Below are 18,375 nucleotides of genomic sequence, written 5' to 3' on the forward strand. Positions count from 1 at the left end.
GGCGGACATTGCAGTGAGCCAAGATCGCACCACTGCACTCGGGCCTGGGCGACAGAGCGAGACTCCATCTCAAATAAATAAATAAACAACAACAAAAAACTTAAAACCTGTTAAGGACACCTTAGGATAATGCCTGACAAATAGTAAGATTTTGACCAAAGTTGGACATTCTTGCCATAGTATATTTATGAGTTATACCTATATCTATGTCTACACGTTTAAAATTAAATATGGGATAAGTTGTGCAACAAACATACTTGACATGTAAGAGGCTTATACTAACGCTGCTTTTTCACAAAAAAATGTCTGCTTCCTGGAAACCAGCACTGTAAGGTCACATCTGTGGTACGTATTGAGACAATGCTATCCTTGGGAAATGCACTCTTTTCTCAGTCAACTTGGAATCTTGGGTGTCTAAATCCCAAACACTAAAAAGGCCTGTGGTTTTTATGGCAATACATGTGTATTATTTAGTTACTGCTCTGTATGAAACCCACTGGTTTCTATGAGTTAAAATAACAATGAGCTTACTCAGGATTCTGTAGGTTGGTAGTTTAATCGAGGATTAGTTGGAGATCATTGTTCTGGTGTTGGGTGATTTCAGGTAAGTATCCTCTTGCATTAACAGTCTGTTAGAAGTGTTGACTTGAGACCAGCTGATGTAGGCTGGTATTAGCTGCAATTCCTCATCTCTGCTCCATAAAGCTCTACAATGTTTACCTAAGTTTCTTTTTATGCCAAAGACAGAGTTCCACCACATTTCTGTTAGTCAAACAATACTCATTGTTTAGGGAAGTAGACATCACCACTTGATAGGAAAAAACTAGAAAGCCACATTGTAAGAACTTATCACAGAATTTAACTAGGAACAAATATAGACCTCTCTTGAGACAAAAATAAATGGGGAGAAATTAGAACTTCCAACCTAGCTAATAGAATTTCCTAAACTAAGACCTTTTAGAATTAAAAAATCATATTTATTTAAAGTCTTTTTATACATCTAGCCCTAATATTTATACAAACTTCTTGTTCTTAAATACAGAGTCATTTTTGTATTTAACAATATCACCAAAGTGGCATTTGATGGCATTTCTAAATACTAAATATACTTTAACAAATTAACACCAAAGTAAAGACTTAAAAACAACAAAAATTTATTCATCTTACACTTCTGTAGGTTCTAACTCCTAAAATCTAGGTATTGGCATTGTTGTGTTCCTTCTGGATGCTTTAGGGAACATTCTGCTTTGGCTTTTCCAGAAGGGGCCACCTACATTCCTTGTCTTACGACCTTTCCTCTGTGACCTCTATTTCTTACATCACATCTCTTTCTCTGACTCTAAACCACCTGACCACTTCTTTTAAGAACTTTGTGATTACACTGGGGCACCCAGATAATCCAGGATAAACTTCACATCTCAAAGTCTTAATTTAATCACATTCACAATGTCTCTTTAGCCCTGTAAGGGAACATGTTCCCAAGTTTCAGAGATTCATATGTGACCAGAAGTGCAGGAGGCATGAGAGGGATAGAATTATGCTTACTAAAAATATCTCATTAGAACTGAGCTTTGAGAAGAGCAACTTGTGGTATAGATGTTTCCTAAGTATCAGAGCATCTTATGTTTATGGTACATAATACTGCTGCTGTTTTGGGTTATGGTATCTTTCTATACACATAGAAACTGAAAGAAGCCCCATATAGGAATTTATTTTTAATGGTAATATTCATCACTGGCTTTCACCTTAAACATTCTCAGTTATTTTTCTGAGAATGACAATTTTAACCATGTTAATATTTAAAATAAAAATGATAGATGGTAAAAATTCTAACAATGTAATATAAAGATCAAAATAAGAAATTTTAAATATTGAATGTGACATTTTCTTAACTCCAACTTAAAAGAAAACCCCATTCACAGAAAAAAAAAATGTTGCTAAGTTGCAGTATCCTTCAAAACTGCTATTATCATTTAAATAAAACTCCTAGAAATGAACCCTTTAAATTTGCCTTTGCTCTTCCAGTCTTGATTATAAAACATAAGGTTGTGCAATCAATAATTTCTGGAGTTAAGAAGATTTATTTTTTCATAACTTTTGATAACTTTTCCTTCATGTAAAACGTCTGAGGCATTTAGGAATAAAACATGAAATTTCAATAAGTCCCTTTCACATAAGCATTATATGCTTCGCACTACCTGATTAGACAATACTATTGGATTTTGGTAGCTTTTGTTTCTCTCGTTCTTGTCTGACTAATAGTTATCAGTATTACAGTGTAATTAATCCAAGACAAAACTGAACTAAATTGTTTGTGATGTGTTAATAAGAGTTATGCCAAAACTTGAACTGAGCAAGCTAAAAAAGGTTTATCTATTTGGTGGTAGGAAAGAAAGTCAAAGCTTTTCCTTCTTTGGTATTACAACTCAAAACTGTGTTTTACATAAAGCAAAATATGAAAGCACAAAGGCAAATAAAGTTGTTACGTGATATGGTTTGGATTTGTATCCCTGCCCAAATCTCATATAGAATTGTTACCCCCAACGTTTGAGGAGGGGCCTGGTGGGAGGTGATTGTATCATGGGGACAGATTTCCCCCTTGCTGTTCTCATGATGGTGAGTGAGTTCTCAGGAGATCTGTTTGTTTAAAACTGTGTAGCACCTCCCCTTTCACCTCTTCCTCCTTCTCCAGCCATGTAGGATGTGCCTGCTTCCCCCCTTCTACCATGACTGTATCTTGAGTCCTCCCCAGCCATGCTTGCAGTAAAGCCCACATAACCATAATCCAATTAAACCTATTTACTTTATAAATTAACCAGTCTCAGGTAGTTCTTTATAGCAATTTGGGAATGGATTAATATAGAAAATTGGTACTGAGAAGTGGAGCACTGCTATATAAAGATACCTGAAAACATGGAAGCGACTTTGGTACTAGATAATGGGCAGAGGTTGGAACAGTTTGGAGGGATCAGAAGAAGACAGGAAGAAAAGGGAAAGTTTGGAATGTCCTAGAGACTTTTTAAGCTGTAGTAACCAAGTTGTTGATAGTAATATGGATAATGAAATCCAGGCTTGAGGTGGTCTCAGTTGGAAATGAGGAACTTGAAGCGAATGAGAGAAAAGGTAACTTTTGTTATGCTTTAGTAAAGAAGTTGAAGGCATTGTGGCCCTGCCCTAGGGATCTGTGGAACTTTGATTTTGAAAGAGATGATTTAGGGTATCTGGCAGAAGAAATTTTTGAGCAGCAAAGAGTTCAAGATATGTCCTGATATGTTCCTACAGTGTAAGATATGTTCTTACAGTGTATGCTCATATGCCTGAACAAAGAGGTGATCTGAAACTGGAATATATATTTAAAAGGGAAACAGAGGATAAAAGTTTGGAAAATTTGCAGCCTGACCATGAGTTAGCAAATAAAAACCCACTTTCTGGAGAGGAATTCTAGCTGACTGCCAAAATTTGCAAAAGTAAAGAGGAGCCCCACATGTTAATAGCCAAGACAATGGGGAAAATGCCTTGAAGGCATTTCAGAGACCTTCAGCATAGCCCCTCCCATCACAGGCCTGGAGGCTTAGGAGGGAAGAATGGTTTCAAGGGCCGGGCCCAAGGCCCTGCTGCGCTGCGCTGTGCAGCATAGGGACACTTCTCCCTGCATGCCAGCCACTCCAGCTTCATCCTTGACTAAGGCCCCAGATACATTTCGGACTGCTGCTGCAGAGTGTGAAAGCCCTACACTTTGGCAACTTCCATTTGATATTAAGCTTGTGTATGCACTGAGGGCAAGAGTTGAGCCTTGAAAGCCTCCACCTAGATTTCGAAGGATGTATGGGAATGCCTAGATGTCCAGGCAGAAGTCTGCTGAAGGAGTGGAACCTTCATGGAGAACCTCAACTGGGACAGTGCAGAGGGGATATGTGGGGTGTGAGTTCCCACACAGAGTCCCCACTGGGGCATCATCTATTGTAGCCATAAGAATAGAGCCACCATCTTCCAGATCCCAGAATGGTAGATCCATTGAAAGCTTTCATTGTGCACCTGGAAAAGCCACATACACTGAATGCAAGCCCATAAAAATAGCTGAAGGGGCTGTACCCTGCAGAGCCACAGGGATAGAGATACCCAAGATATTGAGAGCCCATTGCTTACATCATTGAGGCCTGAAAGTAAGACATCGATTCAAAAGATATTACTTTGGATCTTCAAGGTTTAATGACTGCCTTGCTGGGTTTTAGACTTGCATGGGGCCTATAGTCCCTTGGTTTTGGCAGATTTCTCACTTTGGAAATGGGTATATTTACCCAATGCCTGTACCCCCATTGTGCTCTTGGAAGTAACTAACTTGTTTTTGATGTTATAGGCTCCTAGGCAGAAAGGACTTGCCATGTCTCAGATGAGAATTTGGACAGTGGAATTTTGAGTTACTGTTGAAATGAGTTAAAATTTGGGAGACTGTTTAGAAGGGAAGTTTGTATTTTGCAATGTGAGAAAGACATGAGATCTGGGAGGGGCCAGGGGCAGAGTAATATGGTTTGAATTTGTGTCCCCATGCAAATCTCATGTCAAATTGTAAACCCCAATGTTTAACATTAGATCATGGGAGTGAGTCCCCTGTCACTTTCTTCTGGCAGTGAGTGAGTTCTCATGAGATACTGTTGTTTAAATGTGTGCTTCTTCCTCCTGCCACAGCCATGTAGGATGAACCTGCTTCCCCTTCATCTCCTACCATGATTTTAAGTTTTCTGAATCCTCCCCAGCCATGCTTTCTGTACTCCCTGTGGAACTGGGTGCCAATTAACTGCCCCTCTCTTTTTTATAAATTAGCCAGTCTCAGGTAGTTCTTTATAGCAATGTGAGAACAGACTTGTACAGTATGCTTTATAAATATAAGGATTGTTTTATGAATGTCATTTTATTTATGTGTATCAAGGACTACTTAAAATAATAGACTAAAAATTTTAACCAATGAATAATTTCAGATTATTTCTTATCGTTCTTTCTCTTGAATGAAGGCAATTAACTCTACCCTACTCTTATAGGGCCTATTATTTATCAGGGTATGTAACACACAGGACATTGTTCATTGTCTATATTTCTTTAGATATCACTTTTCCTCAAAAACAAGTTATGTATGTGGAAATTTTAGCATACAAATAATATTAAAATATACTACCAAGAAAATCATACTCTTACCTGTAGTAAGAAAAATCTTTTACATATTAAACATTTGATCTGGTAAAATTTAGGTGATGATTTGCATGTAAATGTCCTATTTATCATAGGGATGATGGAGAATATGTAAAATATCCTGGGGGCACAATATAGGATACTATAAAGCAGTTTGAAGCAATATATCAGGTATACACAGAACAATATGAATGAAATATCTATATATATGTGTGCGTGTGTGTGTGTGTATACTCATATATGGTACTGAGGAAAAAGCAAATAATATAATAAGATATACAAAATAGTATACATGAAAATTAATTTTGTAGACATACAAGAGTATTAAATTTATTGTTAAAATATATAAAATAAATGAACATATATAAAACATCTAGGAATAGTGGTCTTTAGGTTGTAGGGAATTGGGAATAACAATAAACAAACTAAAATAAAAAGAAAATAGATAATAAATAAATGAATATAAATAAATCACTAAAATAACAGAAGTGTCTTGCATAGACCAGTGCAGATTAAACACAATTTGTCCCCTTAAAGACCATCCATGACCCTTAGTCAAATATCAGTGCAATAATAATATGTAACTAGCAATTTATAAACTCTCAATGGCTTACAGAAGTAACCAATCATTTGGCCTGTGGTTTTGTGAGATAGAGCAGCTTAAATTCAAGGTATTGTTAAACTTCATCTGTCTTCCCATTCTCATGGTCCAAAAATGACCCAAGGTGTGGGTTTTTTATAGCAAATAATAGAAGCACAAGTGTGCAGACAAGATCTCCAAGCACATTTAAAGGCTTTGTTCCCATTTATTCACAATTATTCGATTTGTCAAATCATGTCACATGGCCTAGCTCAATGTGTCAGCCTGAGTCTGTCAGTAACATATATTTTACATCTACTGGGGCAGTGTTATGTTACATGGTGAAGATTATATGTACGATATATAGAGCCCACATATACACCCACACATATGTGTGTCACTGTTTCCCAGAATCAGTGTATATGTGTATTACTGTTCCTCAGAGTTGAGGAGTGGAAACTGAGAACAATAATTTTATTTTCCATAGGATGCATATACCCTGATACCACAACTGAAAACAAACACATCTATACAAAGTTATAAAAAAAAAAAAGAAGAAATAATAATATTCAAAGACTTTCAAAAATAAATAAGACAAAATATACTTTTAAATGAGGCTTCTTCTGTTTGAAACCCTTTTCTGATGTTTGTTGACTTTTTTGGTAAAGCAATTGCATCTTTCATTTGATCATTTTTCTTTCTCTTTAAGCAAGTACTATAGTTTCTCTCTTTTAAATTCTTTTTTAAGGTTGCACACATTACCAAAAGGGCTTCCCAAATTATGGACCTCTTTCCTGTGTTATAATCTGAGACTTCCCATCCTTCAGTGCCTCTGTATGTCGTTTATAAGGAATAACAACAAAATCTATTTAAAAAGGCACAAGAGCTCACATAATGTGTTAGTGTGTATTAGTGTGTGTGTGTTTAGAAAAGCAAATATGCAACATATAGTAACAACTGGTTATTCACTTAAGGCAACATATTTGATAACATTTTCCACTATTATACACTTTTTAGAGATCTCCAAGTACTTATGATCTGTCCAGTGATATTGTGATTCTTTAAGGCATTAGAGAATGTACTACAATTGATAGTTTTACCTAAGTTCATGCGAAATATTTTATTTCTAGCTTCTTGCAGTTTCTTCTGTGAACATTCCTACCCATTTATGGAAAGGCTACTTTCCTAATTTTGCCATGTTTTCCATTATTTCCTTAAAAATACTTTTAGTATTTTTCATTTGAATTATGTTCTTGGTTTTTCTTATAAGTCCTTTAAGGTGACTTTTTAAAGTTCAAAAATTCTGCATTATATTATTTGACTCCTTATAAATTATATCTTGTGCAACAAACCTCCACACACAGACACACATGTATTCATATACATTTACAGACAGATGGATATTTTAAAACAGTAATATATTTCATTACATAGTCATAACTTGGTTCTGCTTGTCTACTTTCTTTATTCAATCCTCTGTTGAAGGTCACTTAAGTTGATTCTATGACTTTACTGTTATAAATAGTGCTGCCATAAAGTACAAGTACAGGTTTATTTTTGATAAAATGATTTTTTTTTCCTTTCATAGATACACAGGATTCAAATTGCTATGTTGAATGATAATTCTATTTTTAGTTCTTTGAGAAGTGTCCATACAGTTCTCCAAAGAGATTGTACAAATTTATGTTATGACCAACAGTATATGACTGTTCCCTTTTCTCTGTATCCTCACCAACACTTGTAATTTTTTGACACTTAAATAATAGCTATTATGACTGGCGTAAGATGGCATATCACTGTGGCTTCAATCTGCATTTCTCTGATGATTAGTTATGTTGAGCATTTTTTGTGTGTTTGTTGGCTGCTTGCTTGTCTTCCTTTGAGAAATCTCTGTTCATGTCCTTTGCTCAATTTTTAATGAGGTTATTTGTTTTTTTCTTGTTGAATTGTTTGAGTTCCTTATAGAGTCTGGCTATTCAATCTTGGTTGGATTCATAATCTGCAAATTCTCCCATTCTGTAAATTGCTTATTTACTTTATTTATTTTGCTTTGCAGAAACTCTTTAGTTTAAGTCCCATTTGTCCATTTTTGTTTTTGTTACATTTGCTTTTGAGGTCCTAGTCATAAATTATGTGCCTTGGCCAATATTCAGAACAGTTATTCTTAGATGTTCTTCTATTATAGTTTTAGGTCTTACATGTAAGTCTTTAATATGTCTTGAGTGAATTTTTATCTATGGTGAGAGATAGGGGTCCGCTTTCAAATGCCTGTGGTCTTGGCTACTTGGAAACTGATGTGGGAGGATCACTTGAGCCCAATAGGTTGAGGCTGCAGTGAGCCGAGATGACACCACTGCCCTCGAGCCTGGGTGACACAGTGAGACCTTGTCTCAAAAAAAAAAATTGTAATCATTATATTGATGTAGAATATGGCATTTGATAACATTTACTATACCCATGATTTAAAGATTTAAAGATTTTTAAAAACAGAGAATAAGAATGAGAGGGCATTTTCCTATGACTGTCTTTCTCACACCCGTGGCCGGCATCACAAGGAGACTGCCCCTGACCTCCCTCTAAGGTTAGGAGGCACTGGGTGGCTGCTCTCAGTTACTCTTCCATATCACCCTGGAAGTCCTGGCCAATGCAACAAGACAGGAAAAAGAAATCAGGCTTCGAGGAGCAATACCAAGGGAGGCAAAGTCATATTACTATGTCTTTCATGATAACGTGGTTGTTTAATGTTGAATTTCCCAAATAACCAACAGTTAACTGTTAGCACTAATCAGAGGTCAACAAGGGGGCCCAATATAAAGAAGTCAATAGCGTTATTTAAAGCCAGTAAAAATAAACAAACAAATAAATAACTAATAACACAGAAGAGCTTATTTTCCGAAAGAACAAAAATTATAAAATATTCAAGAATTAACCTTGAAATCCACCTATCTTTTATGGGGACCAAAAAATAAAAACAAACAAACAAACAAAACAAAACAAAAACAAAAGTCGTTCAAGAGCAAGTGGTTTAGTTTTTGCATACTAGTGCATTTCAAGAGCTCACCTTTGATTTGATTTTTTACTTTATGACCCTTTGGTCCCAGAAGATACTTGATATAAATTTGATTTTTTAATGTATTGAAAACAAAAAATAAAACCAAGCAACCTGAAATCTCTTTCCAGGCCATGTCAGAAGACTGGGCGAGAGGGTGCCATTCAGCCCCATGTGGAGAGGCCTGGCGGGAGGTGCCCACTGTTGCTGTGGCTGTGCTTGCCAGGTTCCAGTGCCCACATTCCTGCAGGTTGGATCTTGCAGGTACTAGGGAGCTATGGCATGCTTTAGAGCACAGGAGGGGGCATGTCAGATGTGTATATGAGATGCTGTCTTGGCAGCCAGAATGGAGACGAGGTGAGTTGGGGAGCTGGGAATAGGACAGGTGAGGAGGGGTCAGCACTGGAGTAGGGCCCGGCAGTGCTCAGAGTAGACAGAGGTTTAGGAGGTTGAACTGATCAGGCAGGGAGTGAAAGAGGTGGCTCCCAAGCCTGAACTGCCAGGGGAGGGGTGCCTCTGAGAGATGGAGGTCTCAGGCCACTGGAGACCCGCATCACACTTTGGAGAAGAGCCAGGGCTGGAGACAGAGGCATGTACAAGGTGGCATCACCGCCCTGCTCCCAGGATGGGGAGACCGAGGCTGGGGAAGGGGTTTAGGGATTGGCAGGATCTCTAGCACAGAGAAGGTGACCAAGCTGTGGGCATGATGAGTGTCCAGGAGGAAAGATCAGATCCCGGGTGAGGGAAGAGGGCTCAGGGAGAGGGTGAATTGTGGGCAGAGAAGAAAGACCTCCCTGGGGCACCCGTGGGACAGGAGCCAGGTGGGGTGTGGCCCCGGGGATGGGAGTGGTGTACACACCCTCACAGGATTGGCCTGGTGGGCCAGGGCCAGGTTGCATGGGCTGAGAGAAGCTGACAGCCCTGTCTGTGACCTCTGGGACCCCTGGGTCTGCCTCTGTGGGCCCCTAATCCTGGGCTCACAGACCCGCCAGCCTCCATGGGTGCTGGCCTATGCCTGGTGGGCACGGTTGGTGCAGGCTCCAAGGGGGCCTGGCAAAGCCTGGAGCTGGCTCAGGGGAGGCCACTCCTGGCCAGGGAGTCTCCTGACCCCCACCTTGGAGGGATGTATCAGCCCCGGTGAGGCTTCTCAGACTCATTCTGGAGTTTGTCAAGGGTGTGAGATCAGTTTGGCCGAGAAAGGCGCCCTGAATGTGAGACTGCTTGTCAGGAAGCGCTGCCAGGCCCAGTGAGATGTGGAGATTCAGCAGGGAACACCCGGCCTGAGTGGGCTGTCCTGGAGGAAGACAAATTACACCCTTCCCCTGATTCCTCAAGGACTGGGCATGGTCCTGCTATGAGGGAGGTGCCTTTCTGTGCAGCTGAGGCTATAAAATCTGGAAGGGCCTGGCCCAAAGTCACGAAGTTACTGCAGATCAGGGCCAGGGGCCGAGCCTGCACCTTCCTTCCACCCCAATGCTAGGTGAAGTGTTCAATGTCTGTTTAAATCTATAGAAAAGGTGAACTGGAGAGCTGAAGATTTACCAAACTTCTGGCAGTTAAGTCCCTGGGAAACAGCACCAAAAGAGATAATAAAGGAACCAAAAGAAGAAACCACACAGGAGCAGATGGAGGCACCAACTGCACAAAGAATGGTGACTGCGTGCAGGCAAGATGCACATAGCAGGTGGGAAACTTCTGTAACAAGTATGTCCACGGGCAGATCACCTTTACCTGTGAGGAGTTTGCGTGCATGAGGGCAATCTCGCAGCAGCGACACCCACCACAGAATGCTGATGGCTCAAACCTGGCGGAAGTTTATTTAGGGCACGGAAAGCCAGAAACAAGGGCTTGACTGGCGGCAGCTCTGCAGCAGGGGGAGATTTGGACAGCGAGGGCTGTCCTGGAGGAAGTCCCAAGGTCCTCACTTCGCTCTGTAGGCCACCCTTGGTGTGGACAACAGCTGCAGACAGGAGACACGGAGGGGGTACACAGAGGTCTTAGAGTCTGGCCTCAGGTGATGTCCATCACACCTCTTTCTGTTGGTGAGAGCTAGTTACTCGGGCCCCCAGGGTGCAAGGCCAAGATGGCATGGCATGCAGACCACCTAGTAGGATCTTCTTGCCAGCTCAGGGGACAATGCACACATGGAGAAGTGCAGTTAGCTACTAGGCATCTGGGAAAATGCACATACTCTCTCTTTTTCAAAGAAATTCAGGTTCCAAAACCAAACACCATTAGAAAATAGACACCCGTCAACACAATCAAGATTAGAAGGTCTATGGTGAGACCACTGATGGAGCATGAAGCTGGCCAAACTCTGGAGAGTGGTTGATGTTACAATATCAAGAACCCAAAATCCGGCAAGGCGTAGTGGCTCACACCTGTAATCCCAGCACTTTGGAAGGCCAAGTCGGGTGGATCACATGAGGCCAGGGGTTCGAGACCAGCCTGGCCAACATGACGAAACCCTGCCTCTACTAAAAATACAAAAATTAGCCGGGTGGGCCGGGCGCGGTGGCTCAAGCCTGTAATCCCAGCACTTTGGGAGGCCGAGACGGGCGGATCACGAGGTCAGGAGATCGAGACCATCCTGGCTGATACGGTGAAACCCCGTCTCTACTAAAAAATACAAAAAACTACCCGGGCGAGGTGGCGGGCGCCTGTAGTCCCAGCTACTCGGGAGGCTGAGGCAGGAGAATGGCGTGAACCCGGGAGGCGGAGCTTGCAGTGAGCTGAGATCCGGCCACTGCACTCCAGCCTGGGTGGCAGAGCCAGACTCCGTCTCAAAAAAAAAAAAAAAAAAAAAAAAAAAAAAAAAAAATTAGCCGGGTGTGGTGGTGTACACCCGTAGTCCTAGCTACTCAGGAGGCTGAGGCATGAGAATCACTTGGTCTTGAGTGATTGCAGTGAGCAGCGCTTGCACCACTGCACTACAGCCGGGGTGACAGAATGAAGTGAGTCTCTAAATAAATAAATAAATAAATAAATAAATCAATAAATCTGAAATTCTAGAAATTTGTTTAATGACTCAAGATGTTATCTTTCCAAAACTCGAATCTGGCCCTGTCACTCCTCTGCTCAAACATCTCCAATGGCTCCCCACTGCTATCCTGGCCATGTTACAGCCCAGGCCCCTCCCTCCAGTCTCATCTTCTATGCTGAGGAGCACCGTCCTGACCAGTGCCCAACCTGGGCCTGGGGCACAGAGGGGTCGGCACATATAGGCTGAGCTGAGCTTTGGGAAATGAGGAGGCCAGGCGCTGGGAGTGGTGGCCTTGCTCCAGGCTGAGCTGAAACAGCTGGCAGCTCAGCCTGCCCTCCACCTGACCCCCGGGCCCAGCCTTCCCTACTGGGCCACGACCTCCCCACCAGGGCCCTCGGCCCTGCTCCTGCTGGCCCCTGCAGACCTCAGCTGGGTCCAAGCTCCTGGAGGGCAGGGAGGGTGAGCGTCTCGTGTATCCCCAGCGCACAGCTGCGCCAGCTCCCGGTAGGGATTTGTTACAGGAATGGATGGGGTGGGGGTTGGAGGAAAGTTTGGAGGAGATGGAGGCAGGCCGTGACGCTGGCTCCTGGCGCACCCTCCAGGCCCTCTCGATCGCGGCTCCGCGGCTCCGGCTCTGGCCCCACCCCAGCCTCCCCCGCCCTGCCGGGAACCTGGGGCCTCAACGACCACTCAAGCCGCCCACACCTCCGCGGCTCCGCGCTGTCCTCTCGCTCCCCTAGCCTAGCCTGGACCCTCCGCTCTCCAGGGCTCAGCAGCGACCCCGATCGGTCACTCGCTATGGCCACCGCCGCTGCAGCCACCTGCCCCTGGACGCCCAACCAACCCCTCGGGGGACCAAGCCCGGGGACTTCGTCCCCAACCCCAGGCCAGCTAAGCCACCCCACAGGGGCCCTGCCTGTCCCATCTGCAGCCTGCTGGGGTGTCCATGCTTGCGGTGATCAGGAGGGTGGCACGGCCCTCTGGTTACAGCCGGCGGAGGAGCTTCCCAAAAGAGTCCTCAGCCTCTCCCGCCTGCGGCGGCGCAGCCCAGGCGGGGCTCGGCTCTCAGAACCCCCTCGCGGCCTCGCCAGGTATGCGCGCAGGGCCCGGGGCGCGGGCCGGGGGCGGGTGCTGGAGCCGGGCCGGTGCCGGGCCCGCTGCGACACGGTCGGGGACGCGGCGCACAAAGGCGCCTTCTGCCGCCCCCCGACCCCGCCCCGCACTGCCCCAGTCCAGCCTGGCGGCCCGCCCCTCCCGCCCCGGCAGGCGGTGAGGGGGGGTCAGGGTCCCCGCCTCCCGGGCCCGCCACCCCCCTCGCGGGCGACGTGCCCTGTCCGGGCGGCCCCTAGGCGCGGGCTTGTCCCACCGCGCGGGAATCCGCCGCCCCAGCGCGCGTTTCCGGCCCCAGCCCAGCCCGCGGTGCAGGGGAGCCGGTGCGCAGCCGCCTGTTGGGCCTCTGACCCCGGTGGCCCCTGTCATACTCACTTTCTCCACCCGCGGAGGCTTTGCTCAGGAATCCACTCTTGCAGCCAGGGAGCTTCCGGGCCCCCTCCTCCAGGAAGCGTCCCTGGCTGCTCCGGTGAGCACGTGTCTCTTCATCCCCCTGTCTGGGCACCATGAGAACCCAGCCTGGCCACTCCCCTCTCCTATGTCTGCATAGGAAGACGCCCCATTGGAAACGGACCCCCCTCCCGCCGCCAGACCCTGGCAATCCCATGTCCAGGCTGGGGTTGGGAGTAAGGACCCACCAGGAAGGAGGGTGCCCACCGGGTCAAGTGGGCAGTAGAACTGGGCTGGGTCCCAGGGATCCCCACAAGCCCGGTGGCTCCGTGGCTCTGCCCGGCAGAGGCCGGGCAGCCCTGCAGCCGGCGCCCACCTTTAGCGCCTTCTCCCTGAGCCCATATGTGGCAGAGGGGGTGGGGCCAGGCCCAGGCCCACCGGGCACCACGGGCCTCTGGGAGGGGACGCTAATGACTGTAATTTCCACTTAGCAGATCAGGACGGCTGGCAGAGTGGAACTGTCCTCCTACCTCTCAGGTGCCCGGGCGAGACCCCTCCGTGGGCCCCTCTATCTGGACACCTGGCCCTGGGCCCCTCCCATGTGGGATTTTGAGGCTACTCTCCCCTCCCCCAGGCTCAGAGGGTGGCCCTGTTGCCTGTGGGACCCCTTGTCGACTTGTCCACTGGTTGGGGTGCTCAGTGGTGCTTGAACAGGGGTCGGGGAGGCTTGAAGGTGTACTGAGTGGGTAGCTGTCAGCCGGCTCCAGAGGCTGGGGGAGCAGGAAACAAGCACGTTATAGGGTTGAGGGTTCTGAGCCACTTGCCAGGCTGCAGCCTGTGCTGGCTCCTTTGTGGTCAGAAGCGCAGGGCATTCTGGGGTCTGTCTTGATGCTGAGCAGGCCAGTGTCCTGAACAACACCAGGCACCCAGGAGTCTCTGGGTGGGGCAGTTGTGGCTGCCGAATGGGGGGTGCTAGGGCAGGAGGGTGAGCATGTGAGGCCAGGCTGGCAGAGAGGAGCTGGGACTCTGTGCCCTGGGGCAGACTGGGGAGGTGAGGGAAGGGGCTGCTGTGGCCATCACAGGTTGAAGGTGAGGACTGGGCCATTGCCCAGTGCTGGTCTTCTCTGCCCGATTAGTCTGGGCACCAGGCCCTGTGCCCAGCTGGCAAGAGGCTAGGCAGGAGTTTCTGGGGCACCTGGGGAGCAGGCCCAGGCCCTGGGAGCTGGGGTTCCTGTGCTGAGGGAGTCAGCTCTGTCTCACCTGGGCCTGCCTCCTGGCCTCCCCTGTGGCCTGGCTGGCAGGGCCTGGGTGTGGCCTGGCTCCCTGGAGCTGGCGAGGATCAAAGGGTTGAAAGCTGTCCTCCACCCTCGCCCACTGAGACAGGAATCCGTGGCCCCAGGGGACGGAATCCACAGCCACATTCCCAGTGCCCTGGTCCCCGCAAGGCAAGGGTGGGGCAGGGCTGGGGTGCCAAGATTGGCACCATAAAGCGTGGGAACGTGGTGCTGCTGGCACCCAGCCCACTGCCTGAGCAGAGTGGGCGGCCCCCTCCTCTCGGCCCAGTTGTGGCCTTTGCCCCTTCTGACCTGCCCTGATGGCCTCAGGCATCAGGGCCTCAGCTGCCAAATGGGTTTCCACCTTGCCAGGAGGTGGGGGTTTCATCCTGGTGGCCCAGGAGGCCTGGGGGTCCTGAGGAGGTTGGAGCCTGGGTCTCTGTGGCTCAAAGCAGTGGGCACTCCCGACCCCCAGGGCACTCTGGGCTGGGGGACTCGGCCTCCATCTGGGGTCAGTGGGGGCCACAGGAGGGAGAGGGTGTTGATAGCTGGGGCATCTCTACCAGGGGTCACCCTGAGCCCAGGCCCCTGGCACACACAGATGTGCTCACACACGCACACAGCAGAAAGCAGAAAGGCAGCCTCGCCTCTTCTGGCCACAGCCCAAAAGGTCCCCAGGAGGGTTTGTCCCCAGCTGGCTGGTGCAGGACTGAGTTGGCCCTGTGGACCCCCACCCATGGGTACAGGGTCACCTGCTGGCGGAGACAGCAGCCTTTAGGCGCCTGTGCTGGGTGGGGTGGGTCCCTGCTCCCGGGGGCTGGAGACCAGCCTGCTGGAGCCGGGCCCCAAGCTCTGTCCTGTAGTCCCATGCTCAGCCCCAGCAGTGATGCCTTCCCACGTTCACTGTACAGGTGGTGAGACGGAGGCCCAGAGAGGCCAGAGGACTTTCCCAAAGTCACCCAGCAAGTTGGTGGGCTTGGAGAAATCCTGGAGACCCAGACCTCCCACTCCCAAGAGCCAGGGCCGGTGGCATCCCCCTCTCTGGCCTGTTTCCTCACCTGGAGAGTGGGCCCACAGTGACCACCTGGCCGAGTTGTCCTGAAGCCCGGAAGGTACCAGCCAGGGGTCAGTTAGCCTCTTCTGTCCCCAGCCCCTGGCCTCCCGGATAAGCAGCACTGCTGTGTCCTGAGCCCGCCTCTGAGGCAGGGCGCCCCCTGGTGGTTTGACAGTGCCTTTCTGTGCCCTTGGTTGATAGGACCTGAAGGAGGAGAAGGTAAGGGAGATGACAAGCCTGGAGCAGGCGCTGGGAGGGCTGCAGGCCAGGGCAGAGGGGCTGCTGGCTTGGAGCAATGCCCCTGGGGGCTGGTCCATGCATGAAGGGCCTGGGGAGGACATTGGTCCTACCAGGAGGCTGCAAGTCAGGACCTTGGAAGGGCTCCCATGGGCAGTTGAAGGCCATTAGGGCCCAAGGACACTGTCCCCTGGAGGATGGCAGTAGGGGAAGCAGGACTGGTGCACCACACACTGCCCACTGCTGGGGTCAGGAGTGTGGGCAGCCAGGCTTGGGGGAGCGAAGGCCAGTCCCAAGGTGTCCGTGTGTTGGCCAGCGAGCCCATCCCCCTTCAGACCTACAACCCTGGGTGCCTCTAGAGGCCTTTCCATGATGCTCAAAGGCCCACACTACTTGACCGTGATCATCCCAGTGGCAGCCATCCAGGCATCAGGCCAGGTCTGGCACTGGACAGCCATGGGGCTTGTTTGCTGGGGATGTGTGAATGAATGAATGAATGAATGAATGAATGAATGAGGAACCTCTCGGGACTGCTGTCCATCCTGGCCCCCAGCTTGCCTCCCACAGCATGGGGTCCTTGTCAGTCAGCAGGCTGTGATGGGCAGGTGCTGAGGAACCTGGGGGAGGAGCGACAAGGCTTGGGGTGGGTGGGGGCCCTGGCTCACCCATCCCAGCCCCTGACACCAGGGGAGGGAGCATCCCTAGCCTTCGGTGAAGGGGTGGCCTGCCCCTCCACACCTGTGGGAGTTTCTCGTTAGGTGGAAGAGACTTGAAAAAAGAAATGAGACACAGAGACAAAGTATAGAGAAAGAAAAAGTGGGCCCAGGGGACCGGCGCTCAGCTTACAGAGGACCCACACCGGCACCGGTCACCTGTTCCCTTAGTATTTATTGATAATTATCTTTACCATCTTAAAGATAAGGGAGTGGCAGGACAATAGGATCATTGTAGGGAGGAAATCAGCAGTAAGACATATGAACAAAAATCTCTGTGACATGAATCAGTTTGAAGGAAAATGCTGTGCCTTGAGATGCATATGCAAACATCTCCATAAACCTTTTAGCAGCATTGTTTCAGCCTATCACATGGGGAGAAACCTTGGACAATACCTAGCTTTCCTAAGCAGAGGTCCCTGCGACCTTTGGCCGTGTATGTGTCCCTGGGTAGTTGAAATAAAGAGAATTGTGATAACTTTTAACCAGCAAGCTGCCTTCAGGCACTTGGTTAACAAAGACACATCCTGCACAGCCCAAAATCTATTAAACCTTGAGTCACCACAGCACATGTCTCTTGCAAGGACAAGGTTGGAGGTAGGGTCACAGATTAACAGCGTCTCAAATACAGAACAAAATGGAGTCTCTTATGTCTACTTCTTTCTATATAGACACAGTAACAGGCTGATTGCTCTTTCTTTTCCCCACATTTGGAAGTCGTGCAGGGCGGAGGACATACAGGGATGTGGTGGGGTGGGCCAGCCCATGGGACCCCTCTGGCCTATGGGTCTGGGTGGGAAGCGGTCTGCCTGGTCTCTGGGCACAGAGTGAAGGGACAGGTCTCAGTTCATAAGTTTGTGGTCCCCTGGTCCCTCTCCTACCCTGCTGTGAGGGCAGTGGGTTAAGGGGGGATCTGGGAAGCAGGCTTGAGCCTGCTCAGGGAGGAGCAGCTGGGCCCCCACCCACCCAGGAGCTTGCCAGCAACCTGGGCAGGGAGGCTCATGCCCTGGAACTCCTGTTCTGCAGCAAGAGTCCCTGCAGACCTGGCCCCCATAATGTGTCTGCACAGCAGGACCCCAGCTCCCTGGACTGTCAGTCCTTAAGGCTTCTTCAGAGTGCCCCAGCCTGAGTGCCTGGTACTGTCAGGGGTGGGGGGTTCCCTGGGGTTGGCTGACATGGCTGGCCCCCCTTCCTGGGCTCTCCTGTCACCTGAGCTGGGAGACTTCTTGGCCTGGAGGGTGAGCCGGGGACCATCTGCTCTCAGGGCACAGGCCTGCCCTTGCAGGGCGCTGAGCCGGCCACACTCCCTCTAGCCCCCAGATGGCAAAGCACTCCTTGGCAAGGGCTGATGACGGGACAAGCTGGGCCAGCCAAACCTGGGGGCGGGGGCCCAATGTCCCCAGGGTCTGGCATCTGCGACCTCCACTGTTTACACAACACCACACCCGAGGAGTGGATTGCCCAGAGTATGCGCGCGCACACAATGCTGCCAGCACACACGATGCACACTTGCATGAGCACAGGGTATACACACATGTTCACACCAGCACTCACACACAGGCACACACCTTCGCACATGGAGGGGCACACAGCACACTGCCGTGCATGACATGCACACCCATTCATACCAGTGTGTACGTGTGAGCCTCCCTGAGTTCCCAGCTGGGCGCCCTCTGCACCTCCAAAACCCAGAGCATGATGATGGAGGACACTGTGCCGGGAGTGGTGGGGGGGTGAGGGGAGTGGGGGTCGGGGGGTAGATGTGCCTCTGTGGTGTTGGAGCCTCTGGGCCTCAGTTTAC

The sequence above is a fragment of the Macaca nemestrina genome, chromosome 15, assembly GCF_043159975.1.
Source record: "Macaca nemestrina isolate mMacNem1 chromosome 15, mMacNem.hap1, whole genome shotgun sequence".
Classification (NCBI taxonomy): domain Eukaryota; kingdom Metazoa; phylum Chordata; class Mammalia; order Primates; family Cercopithecidae; genus Macaca; species Macaca nemestrina.